Raw genomic sequence first — 18,144 nt, forward strand, 5'->3', positions numbered from 1 at the left:
TCTCGGACGAGGGAGGGGTCTATGATGAAGGAGTGGGGGAACCAGGTGCGCTCCTCAGGACTGCATCCCTCGCTATCGACGAGGTACTGGAAACTCCTGCCTCGGCGGCGCACATCCAGTATTCTCCGGACGGGGTAAGCTGAGTGATTGTTGATGACCTGGGCAGGTGAAGGGGGTTCGACGGGAGGACACAAAGGTCTGACAGACACAGATTTCAGTTGGGAGATGTGGAACATGGGATGAATATGCATGGATCTGGGTAGCTTGAGTTTGATTGCTGAGGGGTTGATGATGCTCTCGATTTCGAATGGTCCGATGTAATGAGGGGTGAGTTTCTTGGTTTCGGTTCTGAGGGGGATGTCTCTTGAAAAGAGCTAAATCTTCTGATCAGGCTGATAGTTGGGTGCTGGAAATCGGTGGCAATCGGCGATACTCCGGTTGCGGTCAGCAGAGCGGAGCAGGGCCGCGCGTGCGTCCCTCCAGACCTTGCAGCACCGGCAGAGATGGGCCTGAACTGAAGGCACAGCAATGTCGTCTTCATGGGCAGGAAACAGAGGGGGTTGATAGCCGAGGGAGCATTCGAAGGGAGACATTCCGGTGGCGGCGCTGGTTAGGGAGTTGTGGGCATACTCAATCTAAGTGAGATGTGTGCTCCAGAATGAGGGATTACTGGCAGAAATGCAGCGCAGTGCTGCTTCCAGGTTCTGATTGGCTTGCTCCGTCCGACCGCTAGTCTGTGGATGGAAACTGGAAGACAGACTTACTGAAGCTCCGAGAGCTTGACAGAAGGATTTCCAGACTTGGGAGATGAATTCGGGGTGCCGGTCAGAAATGATGTCGGAAGGGATTCCACGACGGCGGAAGACGTGTTGGACAAGGAGGTTAGCAGTTTCACGGGCCGTAGGGTTTGGAAAGGGCTATGAAGTACACGGCTTTGGAAAAATGGTCCACAACGGTGAGTATAGCTGTGTTACCATGTGAAAGGGGTAGACCAGTGATGAAATAGAGAGCTATGTGGGACCAAGGGTGGCCAGAGACAGGTAGGGGATGAAGCAGTCCAGCAGGTGGCCGATGGGAGGCTTTTCCACGGGCACACACAGAACAGGCAGAGACGAAAGAATGAGTGTCAGCATCCATGGTGGGCCACCAGAAATGTCACTTCAAAAGGGACAAGGTGCGACCGATTCCAGGATGGCAGACGAACCGGGAAGTATGTCCCCACTGAAGAACCTGAGAAGGGACAGAGTCAGGTACAAAGAGTCAATTGGGTGGGGGGGGGGCATCACCTGGGTCAGGTTGAGTCCGTTGAGCCTCTCTAACTACGGACTGGATCTCCCAGGTGAGGGCAGCCACGATGCAGGATGGTGGAAGGATGGTATCAGGATTGGAAGGGCCCTCCTCGGAGACGTATTGATGAGAGAGAGCATCTGGCTTCCCGTTCTTGGAGCCAGGAGGGTAGGTGAGGGTGAAGTTGATGCGGCCAAAGAACAGTGCCCAACGGGCTTGGCGGGAGTTAAGGCATTTAGCTGTCTGAATGTATGTCAGGTTCTTATGGTCCGTCCAGACAATGAGTGGATGTTCAGCTCCCTCCAGCCAGTGCCTCCACTCCTCCAAGGTGAGTTTGACGGCCAGCAACTCACAGTCCCCAACGTCGTAGTTACGTTCAGCGGGGAATAGACGGCGAGAGAAGAAGGCACAGGGATGGAGCTTTTGGTCTGGAACAGAGCATTGGGGGAGGACAGCCCCCACCCCAGTGTCGGAGGCGTCCACCTCCACTGTGAACTGGCGAGAGTGGTCAGGCTGGACTAGGATGGGAGCGGAGGTGAAACACTTCATAAGCTCTGAGAAGGCTGAATCCACTTTGGGGGTCCAGTGGAAGGGGGTTGCAGGTGAGCTGAGCTGAGTAAGGGGTGCTACCACCCGGCTGTAGTCCCTAATGAAGCGACGGTAGAAATTCGTGGATCCCAAAAATCGCTGGAGTTGTTTAGGCGACGTGGGTTTTGGCCACTCTGCCACCACCCGGATCTTTTCGGGATCCACCCTCACCTGCCCGCTCTCAATGATGTACCCCAGGAAACTGACGGAACGGGCATGGAATTCGCACTTCTCGGCCTGGACAAATAGTTTATTTTCCAAGAGGCTCTGAAGAACCTGGCGGACATGGAGGGTGAGCTCCTGGAGGTTACAGGAGAAGATTAGGATATCACCCAGGTAAACGAAAACAAACCGGTTGATTAAGTCCCTAAGGGTGTTGTTGACCAGAGCCTGGAACACCGCAGGAGCGTTGGTCAGGCCGAAGGGCATCACCAGGTATTCAAAATGGCGAAGGGGGTTGTTGAAGGCTGTCTTCCATTCATCTCCCTCCCGTATCCTGACCGGGTGATAGGCGTTCCACAAGTCCAATTTAGTGAACACAGTGGCTCAGTGAAGGAGCTCGAATGCTGAGTTGATCAGGGGCGGGGGATACTTATTTTTTATGGTAATGTTGTTCAGGCCACGGTAGTGGATGCATGGGCATAGCGAGCCGTCTTTTCTTGCCACAAAGAAGAACCCAGCGCCTGCGGGGGAAGATGAGGGTCGGATGATGCCAACCGTGAGGGAGTCATTTACGTACTGCTACTGGTGAGTCTTCCCCTTTTGGCCAAAGGGGACAGGTGGCAAGGAAGTGGCCGGACTGACCGTAATATAAACACTCGCCCGCTCTCGATCTCCGGAGATGTTCAGCGGGAGAAAGGCAGGCCTGCCCCAGCTGCATGGGTTCCTCTCCCGGGGCGGTGGAAACAGCAGAGCTGGGAGCTACTTGGGATGCAGAAGGAAGAGAGAAGTGTGTTCTGGCGGGAGGCGGTAAAGAGAGCCGAGAGGTGGCCAAAGGTCGTGGACAGCCAGTTCTCTCTCTACGGTGCTCCCGGAGACGATTGTCCAACCTGGTGGCCAGGGAGATCAGGGAGTCCAGGCTGTTGGAATCGTCTCTCACTGCCAACTCGTCCTTCATCAGGTCGCTAGGTCCATTCAGAAATACCCGCTGTAGTGACTCATCGGTCCACCCCAAGTCAGTTGCTAACGTCCGGAACTCCACTGAATATTCAGCAACACTACGGGAGCCCTGGCGGAGAATGAGTAGGTGCTTGGCGGCGTCTTTACTACGGTCTGGGTGATTGAAGACTTTTCTCATCTCCGCAATGAAACTGGCAAAAGTGGAGCAGATATCAGGTTGGTTGTCCCAAACTGCTGTGGTCCATGCTAATGCGTCCCCTCCTTAGCAACCCCATGACATAAGCAACTTTAGACTTATCTGTGGAGTAGGTCAATGGCTGCTGCTCAAACACCAGGGAGCACTGAAGGAGGAAACCCCGGCACTTCCCCAGGTCTCCAGCGTAGTGCTCCATCTCTGGTACATGGGGCTGTTTGGGCGGAGGTGTTGGTGAAGCTTGGGGGGTTACCGCTACAGGTTGTCTGGGCTGGGTTCCAGGTGTGGGTTGACTGATATGAGTGGAGTAACTATGGTCCACCTGGTTACCGATCTTGTGACGTGAGCAGACAGTGAACGGAGGTTCTCTATGACCTCCCGGAGGAGTTGGTTGTGCTATCCCAGTAGGAAACTCTGGCTGGCGAGGGCTTGTTGGATGGTGTTTGTGTCCGCTGGGTCCGTGTTGGCCAGATTGTTCTGTTGTGAGGAACATGTGAACCCAAATGCAGGACACTGACACGGAGGGAGAGTTATCTGAAGAGTGTCTATTAACGGTTGCTGGCAGGGGAATGAGGATTAGGCAGAGGAAAGCAGAGGAGTGAGCGAGGCTGGACCGGGGATCGAACCAGGGTCGCTGCGGTGAGAGCGCGGCATTTAACCACTGAGCCAGCGGAGAGTGTAGGCGGGTGGAGGGACGAGGAAGAGCAGGGATGCAGGCAATGGTGCGAGCATGGCTGGGGGAAAACGGCAAGCAGGAGAATGAACAGGAAGGCAGGTGGCATGTAATGCTCCTGTTAACACGGAGAGACAGAGTCACCACAGGCAAACAACAGCCCGGAAACAAAACTTAGAATACACAATTCTAAGCGGCCTCGATCGTGAACTACCACACTGGCTGAAGCAACGATCTGGCAATGAGTGGATGGAAGGCCGGGGTATTTATGCTGCGGGGCAGATGAGATTCAGGTGCGCCGCAATCAGAAAGCCCGGGAGAACAAAAGGAACGTCACGCCCACCTCTCTCACACACACACACACACACACACACACACACACACACACACACACACACACTCACACACACCACACACACTCACACACACACAGACACACACACACACACACACACACACACACACACACACACACACACACACAACATACACACTCACACACACACACACACACACACACAGACACACACCACACACACTCACACACACGAGCACAGACAGACACACACACACACACAAACACACACACAGACACACACCACACACACTCACACACACGAGCACAGACAGACACACACACACACACACACACAGATAGACAGACAGAAGAAATAGGTGAAACATGGGGAAAAGGGAATTAGGAGAATGAGGAACAAATGGGAGGGATGGCCGGGACCATGACATTATCGGATTCTAACACTCGTAGCCTTTATGCTCCTGCTTATTACCCTTCACCCTCCCTTCTTACCACCTGTCTCATTCTGCTATTTTTATTTTCCTCCATCTATCATCCATCTGCCTCTGTATCCCAGGTCAACTGCCGCCCCCCTCCCCATCTTGATCCACCATCATCCTTCACCTCTCCTTAGTCCAACAATCACCTCTAGCTCTTGTCTCATCATTCGCCACTCCTCTTTACACTGGTTATCATTCCCCTCCACCTTCATTCCTGAGGCAGAGTTACAACTTTCCACCACAAATACTGCTCGACCTGTTGAGTTCCTCCAGTGGATTGCTATGTTACTACCAAAATCAAGCTTTCAGTTGGATTTCATACAGAGCTCTTCCCTTTCATTCCATTTGCAACATGGGGCTCAATCCAACTTGATTCGGCTTTTGTCCATACTTGCCACTGAAACCTCTCCATGCATGCACTTACCAGATCACTCTCAGAGCATCCTGATGGTATTCGACTGATAGAGTAGGGAAGAGGGAACCAGTGATGTATGATGAATTTGGATTTTTGGAATGACTTTGATGAAGCCCCACATCAGAGGTTAGTGTCCAAGATTAAAGTTTATCGGATTAGGGTATAATATACTGACAGGAACTGAAAAATGGTTCACAGGTAGAAAACTGAAATAATAAATAGGACTTTCTTAGAGTCGAGACAGTGACAAATGTTTTGGCTCTAGCTATTTGCAATATACTGTACATAATGATGTGGGTAAGGGAAACCAAATGTAATAATGGCATCAGATGAGATTATGAGTTGTGATGAAGATGCAAAGAGACTTCCAGGTTATATAGAGAAGCTAAGTGAATAGGTGAACACATGGCAGATACCATATAACATGTGTAAATGCGAAGATATGCATTTTGATAAGAAAAACACGGATAAAAATTATGCAGAGCATAATTTAAATTACAACAAATTGGGAAATGATACACAAAGTGATTTAGGAGTCTTTGAACACTGAGAGCTAACATGCAAGTACAAGACACAAGGTTGGAGGATAGTGGAAAAGAATTTTACTGGCACGTTGTGGGGATGTTCTGAAAGTCTTGTGAATGTACAGTAGAGGGGTCTGGAGAGAGTGGAATGAAGGGATAAGGGCTTACTTCCTGACACCAGTGTGGAAGAGACTGAGGACTATTTAGGATGTAAAAAATCATGATGTTGGACTAAATGATGGAGGGAAGGAAGAATGGAAAGACCTCAAGGTATGAGGTGCTTCGTGCTGAGTAGTTGGGTGAGAGAGTGACCAAGACTTTAAATAAGTATTTCAATTACTTGGAGGAGTTCCAGTCTGGCATTGCACTGATAAAAATATTTCATCCGAGGAATATCTGTGACAGACACATCAGAAACAATAAACACTGGAGATTCTGCTGATGCAGCAAATCCAGAGTAACAAGTAAAAAATGCAGGATAGGCAGAGTCCACGGATAGTCAATGTTTCAGGCCAGCACCATTCATCAGTTCTGGAATGGACAGGAAATCAAAGAATGATGTGCTGGATTCAGAAGTTTATAGGCAGGTAGCTAAGGACAAGAGAAACTCTATCCTTGTTAGGTAATCAGGTGATAGGGTGAGGGTGAATGTCCGGAAAATGAAGGAGAAGCGGATGAGGGCATCATCAATGGTGGTGGAAAAGAAACTCTGTTTTTTGAAGAAACATCAGAAGCAACTTGGTCCAACATCTCTCCAGTGCTACAAAAGGAATATTGACAGAGAATGAAATCATTGTTGGATACAACCGAATTCTAAGTATGATATTTATTGCATTTTTTGCAGTGCATATGTAGACCACTATTCGCAGTGAACTGACAACATTTGGTATTGTGATCTTCAAACTGCAGCCCTGAAAGTGTCCAACAGTAAAAGTGCTGTGGAAAATCTGCATTGCCTTCAGAAATTGTACACATACTCGTCAAATGTCAGAAGCCTGTGTTCCTCAATTTAGCCTTGCTTTGACTAAAACATTTGTAACTAGAAGATCACATTTTCAAATCTCTGTCTTAACTTTGATTACGAGTCACAGTTAGAATTCTAGTTACTAGTTCCCGCTTTGTCCTTAAAATGAATTGATTGTGACATGTCACAATAGAGGAGACATCAATAAAATAAATGCTGTTTATTAGCAGAGCTCTTGTGGATTCTGATGTTACACAGTTCCGAAGATTTGAAAATCCTTTGCCATGCCATACAAGACGCCATTAGGATTGAAGTGGGTAAATAGAAGAGGAGATATACTTCAAAATAGCAATCAGATGACGCCAGTGTTTCAAGAACTTGTAAACTCTAGGAAGAAAGAGAGACAGGAGGAGTTTAGCGAATGACACTATAAACATCTTTAAAACTGACTTTTAAGTTCTGGGGGGAAGTGGGAGTAGAAACCATTATGGAAATAAGTTAATTCAAGGTGAAGTGATGTTTATAAAGGCCATATGGAACCAGTTGTGTGATACTTGCCTGATGATGTTATCGATAACTCATGACATTGGATATTAGTTTCCCATGTTGAAAGCATTTACCCTACTCTCCCAGCTCAAACAATATTATGCAACTTGGATAGGAGAGAAACAAAAACTATGTTTCCATTTCATATTTTAGCTAGGTGGAAAAGGGAGCATGGAAATGAAGTCATGTTCCCAGAAGCTGCATGTAGCTCAGGCTAACTACAGGGATTATCTCCACCTGCGTATGGTGGCAAGGGTCAACAGATGCCTGAATTCCTTCTGCTATTGTGACATCACTGAGATGTTGGGCCTGCAATGTAATTCCCACATGGTTCTTCATTTTACACCAGTATGCAAGTTTAAGGAAACAGTTACCCAATAAAATAGTTGGGTATGTATCGATCGATCTGCTATGTTTAAAACAAAAACTAAGCCTCATCCCATCAGTCCCCTTCCCCCTAGTTTAGAACAACTCTGTGACAGGGCAGTGAGGAGCCACACCAACTCCTTCAGCCTGCTTCTAGACTGGAAGTGCAGGGATTGAGGGAGGTGTTAATCCTCTGATGCAATAGCTCCACTGCCAGTACTGGGGATGTGGGTGGGGATGTGGGTAGTGCTGTGGTGCAGCTACCAGAGCCACTGCCTCACACGTTCAGAGACTAGGTTCAATCACAACCTCTGCTTCTATCTGAGTGGAGTTTCTACTTTCTCACTGTGCCCACACGTGTTCCCTCCAGCTGCTCACATTTTCCATCATACCTCAAGGGTGTGCAAGCTGATAGGTTTATTTGGCCAGTGTAAACCGTCCCTGGTGTAAAATAGAGGGAGTTAATAAAAGTACGTTGAAGTAGGAAAATGTGATCGCTCTGTGAGCTTGCAAAGACCCAATGGGCTTCCCTCTATGACATAAGGATATTTGGGCCAGCAGCACAGTTCAATGGAAATCTTGCTGTTTCACACTATCGAGTACACAAATAGATCAGCAGAATTCTTCACCAGAGGTCTTCTTGACACTATTTTCAATTATTTTGATGCACATTTTTCCATGTTGTATGATAATATGCTGGTAAAATGTAGAAACAGCACTGGACCAATGGACTCCTAACATCTGCTCCACCAGCTAAGAAGATCTGGATGATCACCCATGTCAACTCTATCAACACACTTCATTTGATCTTCATATTCAACAATTCCCCTGGTCGATTGGTTAGAAAAGCTTCACTTGGTATCATTCATGTCAGATTGGAAAGTCAATTAAATCTAAAGAGGTTGGTAAACATGGTAGGGAGCTCACATTAAAATGACCTCCATGCAGTTGATGAATCCAAAGGAACAGCAGAGTCTGATAGAGTTTGGCACCAGAAGCATCGTAGGAGTTGCCAGTCAACACTGGACTCAATGGACAAATTCCGGGACTCCACCTCCGGATTTTTCCCTCCGGGTTTACTGCCGAAGCCTTCCCCATGAGAGGGCATAGCTACAAGGCAACGGAGGTTTGAGATTAGGGTTTTGTTCTCCTAGATGAGCTGCCAACCATGGTTGAAGAGCCCCGTCTGCCCAAAGCGACTGGTCTTAAGGTGCCAGTAGCCCGCCTTTGCCCATTCTCTTGTCAGTAGAATTGGTTCTGCTGGGATTAATAGCTATGCCAAACATGAAGGCCAGGAGTTAGACTTGGTTGTCAGAGGCTATTTGAGATGCACACCACAAGGAGCATTTAATAGTTATCCCCACTGCAACTCTACGGCTATGACTATCTTAAGGAACCATATTTAACTTAGCATGATTTTAATTAAGTCACATACTTCAGTTGCTATTATAATTATATACCCTTCACAGAAGAAGGAAAAGAAAAAATCCTTCAAGAGTGTTGCACTTTGCACAGCCTTAGTATGTTCCAAAGAGTTCTTCATCCAAATGACTACTTTTTACATGTGGTCACGGTGTAGGAGTTACAGAGGTATGCAGGATGTAGAAGCTGACCGGAAGACGTGTTGTTTTGCAATACGTTGAGATCTTAATATTGGTCAAGTTGAGGAAAAGACACAGATCCCTCTCTCCCCCTCCCCCACCCAGAAAACCATCTCTGCTTTTCATAAAGTAGTGCCTTGGGATCCTTTACATTTCCGCAAGGCACTGACCTCATCTGATGCACAGGTTCATACATTTATACACTACTGCCACAGAGGAAGTAGAATGTGGTTCAGAGAACATATTGCAGAAGTGCTTTGAGGAAAATATCTTATACGCAGGCAGAGAGATGGCCCAGGCTTGTTCTGATGAAGAGCATTGGTTTGTAGGAGTGCTGTTTATGGCATTGCTCTAGGGAATGGTTAGGTCTCACGGACTGCATTGCCAGTAGTTCATTTAATTTCCAGAAGCAGCCAAGTTAAGTGTGCATTCTTTCAATTCCATATTGGGCCATGTTAGTGATTTTAATGGAACTTCGGTCAATTGCTCAGAGTTGAAATTAATAATGAAAATTTAAAACATTTCTTTTTAAATTCATCCGCATGAAGGATAGTTGCTAAAGGCATGTTTATTAATGTATTGACCCAGTTTGACCTGGTACAGGGCAAGGACAATGAGGGTCAGTATGCACTCTGAGAACAAAAATAAAACAGCGTGTTACACTTATTTATGGGCAATTTTATATCAAACTCCGGAAAACTCTGATGAGGCTGCAGATGGAATATTGTATTCAATTCTGATCTCCCTGTTATAGGAAAGAAATGGAAGCTTTGGAGAAGGTGCAGAAGAGGTTTACCAGAATGTTGCTTGGATTAGAGAGCATGAGCTATAAGGACAAGTTGGACAAACCAGGGTTGCTTTCTCTGGAGTATCAGAGGTGGAGGGGACACCTGATCCAACTTCATAAACTTACGGGAGGCATAGATAAATTAGACAGTCAATATCTTTTTTTTCAAGATTAAAATATCCAATATATTTTGTATGCATTTAGGATAAGAGGAGAAAAGTTCAAAGGAGATACATGAGATAGGTTTACTTACACAGAGAGTGCTTGGTGCCTGGAATGTACTGCCAATGTTGGTGGTGGAGACTGATACAACAGAGGCACTTATGGGACGGTTAAATAGGCACATATTATGTTGAGGGTGGAGAGGTATGGACCATGTCTAGGCAGAAAGGATGAGGTTAATTAGTCATTGTAAGCTTACTCAGCTTGGCACAACCTCGTGGGCGGAAGGGCCTTTTGCTGTACTTTGCTCTCTGTACATTAAGCAGGGAATGAAACAATCAGTTGGCACCAGAATCTGATCGGATCAATCATGAGTGGACATCTGCCCTCTCCGCTTGCCATTATATGGTCACACTGGCAAAGGAAGAGAGGCAGCCTTCACTGGTTTCTGGCCCTGCGGTGATGGATATATGTCTGGTTCCATAGCCAGAGGCTGAGAATCTGTGTTGCATCATGATCAGTGTTTTGCAGACAGTTTTGCCAATGCCCAAGGTGTACGATGAAAGAATTTCAATCTCAAAGAATATGAAAGTACAAATGTGTCACAAAGGTCATCCATCTGATGACAAGCCAGTTCTTCTTTATTTGGGACAGTTATAGGGAATAAAACAGTTGGGGTCAGCAATCCTGAATAAGGAATGAAGAAATTCACATTTAGTTGCCTGGTAATTACAAAGGATATGCACATGGCTCTTCAGGAAATATGTCAATTTCACTGTCAGTTTCACACTACCATTAATTTCAATGAGCTAGCTGACTGCTCAACTCAAAGACCCAGTAGATTAACTGAGCTTAGAAACCTTATGCAAAGAAAGGAATAATTCCAAAGCCTTTAGCATTTCAGGGATTCATGCACTGATGCCACTTCAGGGTTATTTCCCCACCTTTTATCCAGCTTAAGAGAGGAAGCAAAATTAAGTTCTTGTAGTACAAAAGCGAAGTCATTCACTTATTATGTGCCGAGATTGTATCAGTGGACCCCAGGCAAACCCTATGTTAAAAATACAGCTATTACAGGTAATCAGGAGATTATTTACCCTGTCTCGCCACCAAATTGTTCAGTTCAGGAATCTGCAAATTTCTAACAAAAACAAACCACTGAAGGATGTGGTTTTACTGAACGAGAGGTTATGGCTGGATAAATCCCGTTTTACATACCAAACTGGTCGAGCCTCTCTAAAGGGTCAGGCATATCGGCACAACTGGGGATTCAGGGAACTTTATTAAATTTTCTCCCATGTTAACATTCAAAACCAAATGAACCATTGTCCAAGTTCTTTAGTTTTCTGTGTGGTCTTTGATTTGCAAATTCACTGTAAAATGGTCCAGTAGTAACAAGATTCAAATGGGAAATTTAATGTACATTGCTAGGTCATTGATTAATAAACAGATATGAATAAAGGTTTTGTCTCTGTTTTAATTCTTGAAACGGCATCTGCCAATATTCACTTGGTCTTTTCGCTCTCTTGCAGTCATAGAACACTATAGCACAGAAGCAGAACCTTTCCCCCCAGCTAGTCCATGTCAAACTATTAATCTACCCAGATCCATTGATGTGCATCTGAACCATAGCTCCTCATTCCCCTTCCAGCCATGTGCCTATCCCAATTTCTCATAAATGTTGAAATCAAACCTGCATTCACCACTTCCGCTGGCAGGTTGTTTCACACTCATACCAGCCTCTAAGTGAAAATGTTCCCTTTAAACATTTCACCTTTCACCTTTAACCCATGACCTCTAGATTTACTCACCCAACCTCAGTGGAAAAAGCCTGCTTGCATTAACCCTATCCATAACTTTGAATGCCTCCATCAAATCTCCCCTCATCTTCCTATGCTCGAGGAAATAAAGTCCTAACCTGTTCAACATTTCCCTCTAACTCAGATCCTTAATTCCTGGCAACATCCTTTTAAATTTTTTCCACATTCTTTCAACTGTATTGACAACTTTGACCAAAACTGCACATAATACTCCAAATTAAAAATCAAAAACGTCTTATACAACTTCAACATAACAACCCTTCTCCTGTACTCAGTACTTAGATTTATGAAGCCCAATGTGCCAAAAGCTTTCTTTTTGACCCTTTCAAGGAATTATGGATCTGTATTCCCAGATCTCTCTGTTCTACTGCACTCCTCAGTGCCCTACTGCTCACCTACCCTGGTTTGTCCTCCCAAAGAGCAACACCTCACACATGTCTGCATTAAATTCCATCTGCTATCTTTGACTCCATTTTTCCATCTGGTCCACATCCCACAGCAAGCTTTGATAGCATAGCTTATTGTCCACAACATTCTCAATTGTGGTGTTATTTGCCAACCTTCTGATCAGGTTTTCCGCAATATCATCCAGATTGCTGACATAGATGACAACATTCTTGCACTGATAAAGTTCACTTCACCAATCAATAAGTCCATGCTTCTGCAGATAGAGGTCAAAAGTTATTGGTTGCTGTCTACGATATGAAGAAACCAACATTAGTTTATTCACCCTTGTAATTTCATAGTCTGTTTTACGAATGATTGGAAACTGATAAACTTAGTCCCAATGTTGTCTTTGGGCACAGAGTTATGTTTTCATTAGATTCCCTACTTTGTACACTAAAGCTGTTGAAATGAACCATTCAGCACTTCTTTGCTGAGTCAACTCTTTTGAAAGAACTGTTTCTTTCCTGTTAGAACATTGAACAGTAAGCACACAACCTAACCTAACAAGTTGGATGTCATAAACAGGATTAAGTCTGCAGATGCTGGAAATCCAAAGCAACACACACAGAATGCTGGAGGAACTCAGCAGGTCAGGCAGAACCTATGGAAATGAACAAACATTTGACGTTTCGGGTTGAGACCCTTCTTCAGATGTTGCCTGACCTGCTGAGTTCCTCCAGCTTTCTGTGTGTGTTAGTTTGGATGTCAGTCACCTCAGTGCCCTAGAAAGGCATTTAATAGTATTTTCACAGTTTTATGTCCAGCGTTATATATTTTTGTGAGGATTTATCATAATCGTGCATACAAAAGGACCAAGGATCAGTTTTGTTCGTCATATACACTTGCATATATTAGGAATTTGCTGTGGTGTGTTGGTGCAACATGCAATAAAAAAAACAACGTTCAACAATTATAAGAATAAGGAATTATAGAATTGGAGAAATGAATGGCTTTATGACAGAAGATAATGGTTGTGGTGAATAATTGTATTATTCATTATTCTTGACAGTGAAAATAATGCCTTTAACTCTGATTATTTTTTGGTTTCACTGAGTGATGATAATAAAACCTAACATTCATTGTTAAATATTGAAAAACAGAAGATAGAATAGTCAAAAATTCATGTTTAAATTAACCATTCTGCATTGAATTGAATATTTTTTTTCCAGCAGGATAAGAGTTAAAGGATATTTCCAGGTCTGAAGCAACACAGAGTATTCCATATTTGTCAGGATACTTTATAACGAGATAGAGAGGTTCAGGTGACAGACATTTGTACTGCAGTTTAATTCAAAATGGTCATTGCTCCATTTGTTAAAAATTCTCCAATTGTTTCATTTTTTGACACCCCCAGTGGGAAGGAACGCTTCTGGGAGACTATGTAGAAGAAATAACATCTACAAGAAATATACTATCTCCAAGGGAATGGTTTTGTTAGCTCCAACCACTGCTTCCCACTGCAATTACTCTTTAAATCCCAAGCCGATTTGTTACATGGCTACTAATGGTAGAGCGCTGGCACGATATATATACCTGTCCATACTGTTATCACCCTTGGATTTCTGTAGGCACTCTTCTGTTTACCAGTTACCAGTGGAACACCAGAAAGTTCCCTCGGGGAGTATGTGCATTGTTGAACGTTTGATAAGTTTATCGGATTTGAGGAACATTTGCTTGGCAGTATATATTGTCCATTTCTAACTGGCTTTTTAGAAAATTAAGAATCAAGCACGTTCACATACACTGATTGACAAGGATGTGCGGTTATGACTCAAGTGCCGAGAGAGAGACACTGAAGTGGATTAACTGTTCACAGGCTTTTAATAGGAACTGTGCAGAAATAAAGGGAAAAAAAAACAAATGCTTGGCCAACAGGACCATTAACTAGAACTTTCAGACTAAACCTAACACCGATACTTGGCTTGGCATTAGTAGCTTAATACTAAATAAATACCATTCCTTAACAGAGTCAGAGTACATGGTAGTCTTCTTTCTCGGAAAAAGGACAAGGGTAAGTAGGGAGCATTGACGTCGCTGTACTTTTGGCCAAGTCTCAACAAGACTGAACTGAGAGGAACGGAGTTAAATCCCATCACAATGAAACACTAATTGGCTGGAACACACATACTTACGAGCGTGATTGCTGAACCCATTCCGCACCCTGCCTGCAAGTGCATGCAGACCCTATGGCAGAGTCCATGGTTGTGACAGGGTACCACTTCCCAGGCACAGTTCCCAAGGAACCAGAGACTCATCCCTGCTGGAAGTCCCAGATGAGTTACTTGTCCAGGATGTCATTGGCCAGCGCTCAAGAACGTTCCTCAGGGTCAAAGCCCTCCCATTCCATGAGATTACTGGACCCTGCCCCCACCCCTGATGAAATGCCAGCAGGTGCCGCACAGAATAGACAGGGACCCATGCACCAAGGGGTGGGGGGAGGGGGAGGGAGAAATGACTGGAGCAAGTGGTGAGGTAGTCCCTGGCTTGAGCTGGGAAACAAGTAACACTGGCTGAATCTTCATTGAGACCTTGTCGATAGCCTTTTCCACTACAAATGGTCTCACAGAGCACGGGTCCAACCTGTGGCTCTCAACTTTTAAGGGAAGATCCTTAGATCCATGACTTGAGAGGCATCACCTGCCAACAGAGCCAATCAGCCTACTGGGCATGTTCTGAGTGCTCAGAGTGGAAGCCCTGGCCCGTCTCCACATGCACTTGTAGTGTTGACCAACCGTTCAGCAGCAGGAGTTCCCATGTCAAACCTTTGGTCAGGGAAGAGTAGTGGCTGGAATCCATCCTGGCATTCAAAGGGGGACATGCAAGTGGAGGATGACTGGAGGTTATTGTGGGCAATCTCTGCCCAAACCAGTTGGGAGGACTAGGATGCAGGGTTGTCTCCAGTTCGTAACTCATTCTCTCAGTCTTGCCATAAGATTGGGGGTGGAAATCAGATAGGAAGGTGGCTGTGGCTTCCACAAGAGAACAGAAGGCCTCTGAAAAGCAAGATGAGAACTGTGGTCTTCGATCAGACGCTTTATCCTGAGGGAAGCTATGCAGCCTGAACCATGAGTGAGGCAGTCTCATGAGCTGATGGGAGCTTAGGGAGAACAATGAAATAGGCAGCCTTGGAGAATCGATCCACAACCACCAGAGTGGAAGTGTTTCCATCAGGTGGTAGCAGAACAGTGAAGAAATCCACTGTGAGGTGGGACCAGGGTCAGTGAGACACAGGTAGAGAACATAGCAGACCCACAGGGAATTGGTGTGACATCTTGTTCTGGGCACAAGTGGAACAGGCAGAGATAAAGTCATGGATATCCTGGGACATAGATGGCCATCAAAATCATCTATTGATAAATTACAAGGTCCATCGAATTTCTGAATGTCCAACTAGATGGAAGGAATTATCCTATTCCAACACACTGGAATGAACTGTGACAGGGACAAACAACGGTTTGAGTGGTGCAAACCTGGACCTGGATCCAACTGTTGGGCTGCCCTCACCTCCACTATTCCCCAAATCACCAAAGCAGCAATGCACAACTTTAGACTTTGAACTATCGGGAGAAGCATCAGCCTTGGTATTCTTGCTGCCAGCAGTTGAGGGTGAAGTTAAACCGGCTGAAGAAGAGAGCCCAATGGGTTTGGTAGGACGTTGAGTCTCTTGGCATCCCAAATACAAGAGACATTCTTGTGTTCTGTTCATACCAAAAAGGGGTGCTCTGACCCCTCCAGCCATGTCACCATGCTTCCTGAGCCTCCCTGACAACCAGAAATTCTTGTTTCCTGACATCACAATTATACTGATCAACACTGGCACACCTCAGGGATGTGTGCTTAGCCCACTGCTCTACTCTCTATATACATATGACTGTGTGGCTAAGCATAGCTCAAATATCATCTATAAATTTGGTGATGATGCAACCATTTTTGGTAGATTCTCAGGTAGTGACGAGAGAGCATACAGAAGTGAGATATGCCAACTAGTGGAATGGTGCCGCAGCAACAACCTGGCACTCAATGTCAGTAAGGACGAAAGAACTGATTGTGGACTTCAGGAAGGGTAAGACAAAGGAACACATACCAATCCTCATAGAGGGATCAGAAGTGGAGACATGAGCAGTTTCAAGTTCCTGAGTGTCAAGATCTCTGAGGACCTAACCTGGTCCCAGCATATCGATGTAGTTATAAAAAAGGCAAGACAGTGGCTATATTTCATTTGGCATGTCAACAAATACACTCAAAAACTTCTATAGTTGTACTGTGGAGAGCATTCTGACAGGCTGCATTACTGTCTGGTATGGAGAGGCTACTGCACAGGACCGAAAGAAGCTGCAGAAGGTTGTAAATCTAGTCAGCTCCATCTTGGGTACTAGCCTACAAAGTATCCAGGATATCTTTAGGGAGCGGTGTCTCAGAAAGGCAGCGTCCATTATTAAGGACCTCCAGCACCCAGGGTATGCCCTTTTCTCACTGTTACCATCAGGTAGGAGGTACCAAAGCCTGAAGGCACACACTCAGTGATTCAGGAACAGCTTCCTTCCCTCTGTCATCCAATTCCGAAATGGACATTTAACCTTTTGACATAAACGTCACTTTTTTTTAACATACAGTATTTCTGTTTTTGCATGCTTTTCAATATACATCATTGATTTACTTGTTTATTTATTATTACTATTTTATTTTATTTATTTTTTTCTCTCTGTTAGATTATGTATTGCATTGAACTGCTGCTGCTAAGTTAACAAACTTCACGTCACATGCCGGTGATAATAAACCTGATTCTGTTCTATTCTGATTCTGATCGTTCAGTAGGATTCATGCGACATGAAATAAGGGCACAAAGGTGCAACCAGTTTTCCACAGAGGAGTGCTGGGACAGTGCAGCTCCAATGCTGACTCTGATGCATCCACTTCGATGGGAAATGGGTCTCAGTTTTGCAGCATTGGTGCAGTGGTGAAACAGCGCTTTAGTTCCAAGAATGGTTGGTTTTCTCCACTTGTTGAAAGGAATCTGACAGAAGTCTTCTTGGTGAGTGCGTTTATTTGGGCTGGGATGGAACAGAGGTTGCTGATGAAGTGACGATAAAAGTTTGTGGATCCCATGAAGCGCCTCACCTGTCTGATTGTAGGTGGTTTGGGGCAGTCTGTGACTGCCTGATGTTTGCATGGGCCCATTCAAACACTGGAAGGGCTAAGAATATATCCCCAAAAAGACACCTGCTAATTATGGAACTCACACTTTCCTGCCTTGGCAAAAAGGTTATTCTTGAGGAGTCAGCTACCCTTATATTCTACAGGAGCCCAGGCTGATGCCAATTTCCTAAACCTTATGTCTGCTTCCCTTTTCTTCCTAATTTAATTTAGGACCTCTTGATGCATCATCAAAGGTTCCCTTACCATCCTCGCCCTTACTCCTTATTGCAACACACTGATCCTGAACTCCAATCACCTGGTCTTTAAACATCTCTCACATATCAGACTTAGACTTGTCCGACAACAGCTGCTCCCAATGAATGACTCTTAACTTCCTTGTTATCTTATCATACAGTTAGTTGTCGATTCATGTTCTGGTACGGCAAATCAAATGTGGAGAGACATAAGAAGCTGCAGAGAGTAGCAGACTCACCCCAGTACATCATGAACAGAACTCTCCCCATTATAGTTAGTATTAAGAAAGGCAACGTCAGTCTCAGATCCCCATCAACTGGGCCATGCCATCTTCTCACAGCTACCACCAAGCAGGAAAATGAAGCCTGAAGTCCCACACCACCAGTTTGAAGAATGGCTACTTCTCTTCAGCTACTCAGTTCTAGCTTAAAGAGGAAAGAAAACAGCTTCCATATCAGTCTGAGGG

Source organism: Mobula birostris, chromosome 1 (assembly GCF_030028105.1).
Source record: "Mobula birostris isolate sMobBir1 chromosome 1, sMobBir1.hap1, whole genome shotgun sequence".
In the NCBI taxonomy this organism is placed as follows: Eukaryota; Metazoa; Chordata; class Chondrichthyes; order Myliobatiformes; family Myliobatidae; genus Mobula; species Mobula birostris.